General features: G+C 39.0%; 1 pseudogene; it reads left to right on the top strand.

Annotated features, from left to right (window-relative positions):
* Positions 1 to 202: 202 nt before the first annotated feature.
* Positions 203 to 1,199, top strand: LOC101559854 (annotated as a pseudogene).
* The last annotated feature ends 6,326 nt before the right edge of the window (positions 1,200 to 7,525 follow it).

Below are 7,525 nucleotides of genomic sequence, written 5' to 3' on the forward strand. Positions count from 1 at the left end.
TTTACCAACTACATACCTGACATAGGGCTCATGTCAATAGTGAAATAAATAGTACAACTAAACAACAGGCAATAGATTGAAAGAGGTATTTCATCTACAGTTTTAATTGGGTGGCAAAAAAGTACATGAAGCCCAGCCATGCTGGCTCATGTGCCAGGTCTGTGAGGCCCTGCTCACAGTCATGCCATTGTCCAGGTGAGCAATGCTGGCAGCCGAGTGGGAGCCTCTTCCCCTGGAGGGCATGAAGCCCACAGATTTCGAATGACTGGAGGACAGAGAGAACATGTTCATCAACACTGTCTCCACCCTGGAGAGAAGGTTCTATTTAAGTGTGTACAGATATAATTGTAATAGGAGGCTATCCTAATCTAGTACTACTGTTCTTTTTAGTAATCAGGCCCATCATCTCCAGAACCAGTGGGTTAGTCTTCCTATAGAGGCTATTAGTGCAAACTCCAATAGCCCTAAACCATCAGAAGTTGCACTAGATGGCTGAGAAGGCCTTTGTGCAGAAGCTACAGAAGAGGTTTCTTTGGACAGCTTGAAAGGGACCCTATCCTGATGTTGGAATCTTCTCCTACAGTCACGCCTGTCATCCCTACTACAGTTATTGCTCCTAGGATTGAATCCAAGAGCATGTCAGCTTCTGTGATCTCTGACAGATCCAGGGAAGAGACTGAAGAAGAAGAAAATGGAGATATATTTAATATAGCATTTGGTGTGCCAGATGCAAAGTTGGTGATGGCATACAGAGTAACAGCAAAGACTTTTCTTTCCATGTTCAGTAAAAATGAATGCTCAGTTAAAAAGAGATTCAGCAACTTTCTTGGTTTGTATAGCAAATTAATAAGCAAGTATGTGCATCTTGGTTATATTGTGCCACCAGCTCCAGGAATGAGTGTAGTAAGTATAACCGAAGTCAAAATAGGTCAAGAAAATTCATCATCCACTGAACTTGTAGAAAAAAATGAAGAGCAGCTTTTGAAAAGTATTTTCAAAGGAAAGTAATACAGCCAACTTTCCTATACAATCCTGATTTAGAGAAACTCTTGGAAAATTCAGAACTGCCTGCAGTAGTTCATACACAGGTTCTGGGTCAGGCAGTAATATTGAGGATGGTGAACAAGGTTGCCAATGCTGTTAATAATAGTGTTTTAAAAATGAGCAGAAATGACATTCACTTTAAAAAGCAAAAATAAAAACAGTGACTAATTAGAATCATGTGATGAAGAATCTTTTCTAAAAAGATTATTGAGTCTAAGTATGTAAACATATACATATGGCAAATTCTACTGTTTGGTATCTTTTGGAATTACCACACAGAATGAGTAAACTGAAGTGATCCGTAATTTACAAATAAAATCCCTCAGTAACAATTTGCTCAACAGTTCACTAGTAAGTTACTCCTGCTTACACAATTCTTGAAAAAATGTCTTTGTGTTTTTGAATCAGCTCTTAGCTCATCAAGTGGACCCTGGGCTGCTTGTTAAGAATCACTATGTTGAAGGATTAAAGCAACTTAAATAGTGTTTAAAGAGTACAGTCCCTATCTGAGCTCAGCAGTGCCCTGTATTAGCCAGCCGGGGCTGCCATAGACTGAATGGTTTAGAGACAAACTCATTTATTACATTCTTGGAGGCTGTAATAAGAGATGAAGGTGCCAATGTGGGAATTTTCTTATGAGGGCCTCTTATTTTGTAGAGATCTATTTTCTCACTGTCCCCTTGCATGGAGAAGAGGAACAGGGAGAGATGCTGTCTGATGTTTCTTCTTATAAGGGCACTAATCCTATCACAAGGGCTCCCCTGCACAACCTCATAGAAACCCAAATATTTCCCAAGGTCTTCACTTCCAAATGCCATTATGTTTAGTTAAGACTTAAATGTATGAATTGGGGTGAGCGGGCACAATCCAGTCTATAGTAGATCTTGAAATAAATATTTCAGGCTAAAGGGATAACAAAGAGAATTAAGATATAAATTCTTAAGGAAGCAAATCCTTTGTAACTCATTATCCCAGGCAGTGTCCTGGGAGCTTGTTGGAAAAATAATCCATGCAGGAAAATATCTTTTGATGCAACTTTATACTTTTAAGAGGATATAGAATTTAGAAATATTTCATATGTGGTAGAATGCAAAGTCTGTGAAATGGGATTCTGTTTTACATATCCTTTGGGATGTCACCTAACCTATTCTGAGCCTCTTTCCCAGATTTGTACAAGGGAATGATACTGCATATTAGATTGTTGTGTTAAATGAGATCCTATACAAAGTGCTTGGGGACATTACTGAGCACCTACTAAGTATAATAAGTGGTGACTTCCTTTCTGTTCTTTCAGCTAGCTAAAAAGTAAAGGCCCGTTTCTGGAAAATCTGTTGTATTTTAAAATAGAAAAGAGGATGAAAGATTCAAAGGGATGGAATAACTGTAATAGGAAGAAACTTGCCAGCCATAAATACTAAGGATCTGCAAGGTCAACATCTCAAGGCAAGAAAGACTCCTGAAAATTGGAGGTGACATAGCAGATACACCACTTCTAACCTGAAGTGACCCTCAAACTGACAAGGTCAAAGATTTTTAAAATTACCTCTCCATGGATGATAAACCAGATACCACCCACAGTAAATTAATCCACTCAAGTTAAATAAACCACCAGGGCTTGAAATGGAAACACCATTTCACATCTCAACACATTTTCCCCACAATTTGAAAGCATGAAAAGAAAGTCACTTCTTTCTATCCATTTAAAGGTTAGTTTTCTTTCTTTCCTTTGTTTCTTCCACAAGAACATCACTGCTGTTTTCACACTTTTGGAATAAGTATCTCCAGCCATACTAAAATCAAAGACAGAACAAAAGAGAGCAGAGGAAACATTGGCTAGGCTAGTATTGCATTTCCTCTATAAAGTTAAACCAAAGTCTTGGTTAAATAAAAAGGTACAATTGAGTTAGTGCCGACATTTATGTGTTTTTCTAACCTAACTGCTTTTAATAAGTTTGGTGGTCTTGACCAAAGATATAAATAGACCAGGCCACTAGAGTGTCTCCAGCAAGCCCTGCACCATGGAATGGAAACACCAAATGTGTCCAAATGGCAGATTTATAAAACTCTCTGATGTTGTAGTCACTTTGCCATCATGGAGTGAGGTTTTAAAAATTCATGCCAGTTATCAGGTATACTTTCATAGGCCACTCCTTAAAGGGTACAGTGATTAGAATGATCTTTAATGTATTGTGAACATATTTTAAATGTCTACATTAGATTATGAGTAGCACATGTAAAACATTTCAACTGGTATTTTATTTTTATTATTTTTAAAATAATTTTATTGAGAAATAATTAGCAATGAGACAGTTTCATAACAAGTTAGTAGGACAGTTACAATAATACATTGCATGTTATTGTCTTTGTAGTAGTTATTCATAGTACAAGATGCAGACATGATATCTTGTCTAAACACTATTCAAAACTTTCTTCTCATTGAACTAAGAGAAAGTAGCTGTGTATCTGTGCTATTTTGTATAATATATATATATATATATATATTATACACAGAATTTTAAAACATTGCAGTGGAATATCTAATGTACATGGTAAAGGAGAGGTGTTTTTTTGTGGGGAGTGGGGAGGTGTCCAGAAAGCTTTAATTGTAGTATGGTGGTCACTTTTATTTCTAACTTTGGGCAACTCTAATGAGAAGACCCTCTTCTAACTCCTAAAAGCAATCAGTTTATTATTGTGACTTTCAAAATAACTACCTCATATAATTTGATCATGTGCACACATAACCTTCCTTGGAAAATCTGAAATTTTTCCATATGTTGTTTTGCTCAAAAAAAAACAAAAGCCCCAATTAGAGACATCTCAGCAAGTGGTGATGGTGGGACTCAGAAATAAGGCAGCTCATCAAGCAAGCAGGTTGTGGTAGTTAAAAGTATGTGCATACAGGAACGTGTGGAAACACCAGAGGCTATAATCTTAAAGTTGTATCTCCAACCTGGGAATATTGGGGGAGTAGAGCCAAAGGCTGGGCACCTGTTTTGGCTCAGTCTCAGGTGACACAGTCCCCAGGTGGGCCTGCCTGGCAAGTGTTCTGAGAGGTGCACACCCACTGCTAGCATAGAGGGTGGAGCCGGTCTGCAACTACTCCTCCCTAGGTACTGCATTCAAGGTCAGAGGCCAGAATGAGAATTTGACTTCAAATAGGACCATGGCCAAAGGTCAGATCCCTTCGCCCTCCCTGGGATGTCCATTCTGAATTTTCTGTGTTTCCTTGTCATACAAGGACCGCCTGTCCAGCCTGATCTGCAATAGACGCTTCCTTAGCAGGGTTACTTACAAAAGCTGTGTGCTGGGAAACACGTCGACTTGCCATCCATTCTCTCTCAACTTATTTTTCTTGAGCCTGTAGCTCCGCTCCCAGGCTTAGGCCTCCCTTGCCGCGGTGTTGACTGCGTTTCCCTGGCACCGCACCCAGAGCAGGTGTTCTGCTAATGAAATGTGACAAGGAATTAAGGGGTGAGACTTTCAAGTTCGGAGGGTATTCCCCAGATTAGGATGCAGCCTACAAGCCACCAAGATTTTGGTTCCTGATCTCTGGGCAGGTGGAGTTGTAGCTTTTAGGATGCTGGGTCTCTGTCCCTGCCCCTGTCCCTGTCCCTGTCCCTGTCCCTGTCCCTGTCTCTGTCTCTGTCTCTGTCTCTGTCTCTGTCTCTGTCTCTGTCTCTGTCTCTGTGTCTGTCTCTCTTTTCCTCCTCTGCTCTTGCTCTTCAGCCCCATCTAGCTCTCTTTCTCACTCTGATCCCTTCCTAAGTAATCGCCCACCTTTCCCTCAAAGAATGAACACACACCTCTACTCAGCCTTTACCCCACCCTCAATGACTTCCACCTGCCCCGAGATCAGGAACCAAAAGCTTGGTGGCTTGTAGGTTGCATCCTAATCTCGAGAATACCCTCCAAACTTGAAAGTTTCACCCCTTTATTCCTTGTCACATTTCATCAGCAGAACACCTGATCCCGGTGCGGTGCCAGGGAACCGTGGTCAACACCGCAGCAAGCACCCATCCTGAACACCCATGTGTCCCAGTGGGCATTCCGGGAAAAAAGAGTTTCTATTTTCCTAGTCACATGTTCCTCTTGGGACAGACTTCACTTTTGTCTTGCAGAGGAATTAGAAGAGTTATGTGATCAGCGATATCAGGGGAAATGGGTGCTGTGTCTGCTCCTTGTAGGTTTCTCTTTCAGATAAACAGCATCTTCCTTTCAGGTGGTGTGTGAAGGATGGTCATTCTTCATGTGGTTAATGTTCTAGAAAAAGTGAACTCACTCTTTACACTTTGGCTTAACCACTCTTTGAACTCCTGTATCTTCCTCATCCAATCTGGTTACCTTTTAGACTGTGTAGGTTATGCTTGCTTTGGTAGCACATACACTAAAATTGGAATGATGTAGACTGTGTATGTTTGTTCTCCTGCACTGTTTTGTTATTTGTTTGCTCAATTTTCTCCTGTTTTCTGGTTTCTACCTTCCATTTCTTAATTTATTCTCTTATCCTGCAGGGACACATTTTCCAACAAAAGGTGCCAGTGTAGTGTTTCCTTTACATGTGACTGGTAATTAACTAGTAAGCTGGCTACATGGGTGACTAGAACGTGGCATCTACATCAGAAGGGATCATCCTTGGTTTAACGTTCTGTTATTGCCATCTTGGAGTTCTTAACTTTTGAACAAGGGCCCACACTTTCTATGGGCCTCAACAATTATACAGCTATCCTTGTTGGCTATGTGTGGGAATCTTAGGTTGAAATATTTCTCACATAATTTTTGTGATTGTTCTGCTGTCTTCTGGTATTCTGTGTTGCTGTTGAGAAACCTGACACTGTCTTCGCTCCATTTCCATTGTATTTGGACTTATCTTTTTCTCTCTCTTTTTTTTTTGATCTTTTTCTCTTTGATTGCTCCTCTCTCTACTAGCTTCCCATCCTCTCCTTTGAGCTGAAGTTTTATGATGATGCTGTTGGCTTGGATCTTATTCTTTCAATCTTGAGGTTTCTGTACTTGACTACAGAAGATATTTCTTATATTATTGTTTTTAAATTTGTTTATTTATGGTACTGGGGATTGAACTTGGGACCTTGGGCTTGCCAGGCAGGTGGTTATGCCCTTGAGCTATCTCCCCAGCTCAACTTTTTTGCTTTTTATTAACATATATTTGGATGCATGATAAATTTATAGAATTGGCACATATGCACACTAAATTTTGATCTTTTTGATGCTTCTTTCTATGTCCTATGATTATTTCTTGGAATTTTTATTCCTTGATTTATCTTTTATTATCATCTTTTCTACTCATCTATTAGCTTTATTTCTCTCCTTTCTGGAATTTTCCTCTGATTTTATTTTTTAATTTTTTTTTCAGAACTGGGGATTGAACTCAGGCCGTTGTGCTTGGCAGGGAAGCGCTTATTCTACTGAGTCATCTCCCCAGCCCCTCTGATTCTATTTGATAATACTTATTATACTTATTATTTCCTAAAGGCCACCTCTGATTGTTCCATTGTATGGCTTCTGATTCTTTTATCATAGGCATATGCTTTTCTTCTAAGTCTGTATTAGTGTTAGATATTTAAAAAAAAAATTCTTGTGTTCCCTCTAAAAAGAGGTAACTATTTCTCTATTCTCTGAATATTTCTCTGTTTTTCCTTGTTTCTTTTCATTTTTGCCTTGTATGTTGTGGGTTATCTACACATGTTTATTAATCCTCGATTCTCAGTTCATATTACAAAGTAATGACAAAAGGCAGATTAGAGGATGGATTGTTGGTGTTACTGGCTGGTAAGCTGGATAGAAAGTGATTGGTTATAGACTTGCTCTTTTTTTAGGGGAAACTCCAAATGTCAGCAAATTGTTCTCTCATAATTCAGTTTTCCAGAGAATAAGTTCTAGATAATTCTCAGATAATCCTCAGCCATAAAGCAATGTAAAAGGAAGCAAGGAAAGAGAAGAATGGTATCTCCCTATCCACATGTAGACTTGAATTGAATTCCCTTGTTTCAAAATCATGCTTCATATCTTCTCTCCATTATGCCTGGATTTTTTTTCTTATTATACAGATGAAACTCTGGTTTGTGTTTTCAGAGAAGAAAACTTCGTGGTCAGAGTGTGACCTTGGAGTACTCAATTGCCATCTTGTTACTACCCCTTGGTCTTTACCTTCAGTCAGTTGACTCTTACTTTCATCATACATCCAAGACTGGAATCTTTCTTGAGTTTTACCAAGAAAATTGACTTGCTTCTGTTTATTGTCTCCCATATGGACAGATGGTTTTTATGCTTTGTCTGGTTGACTAAATGAGCTTCACACTTCTGTGTATTTTTAATCATGTCTATTGTCATCTTTTGTCTCATTCCTGCTCTGTTTTTCTTTCTATCTTACACCTTCTTTGTTCCTTTATATATTGGTAGTATTTCAGCAGGGGAAGGAATGCATATTTCTTTCAGTTCACTACATTTAAATAGAGTTCTT

This window comes from Octodon degus, unplaced genomic scaffold (genome assembly GCF_000260255.1).
Source record: "Octodon degus isolate 3935 unplaced genomic scaffold, OctDeg1.0 scaffold00097, whole genome shotgun sequence".
In the NCBI taxonomy this organism is placed as follows: domain Eukaryota; kingdom Metazoa; phylum Chordata; class Mammalia; order Rodentia; family Octodontidae; genus Octodon; species Octodon degus.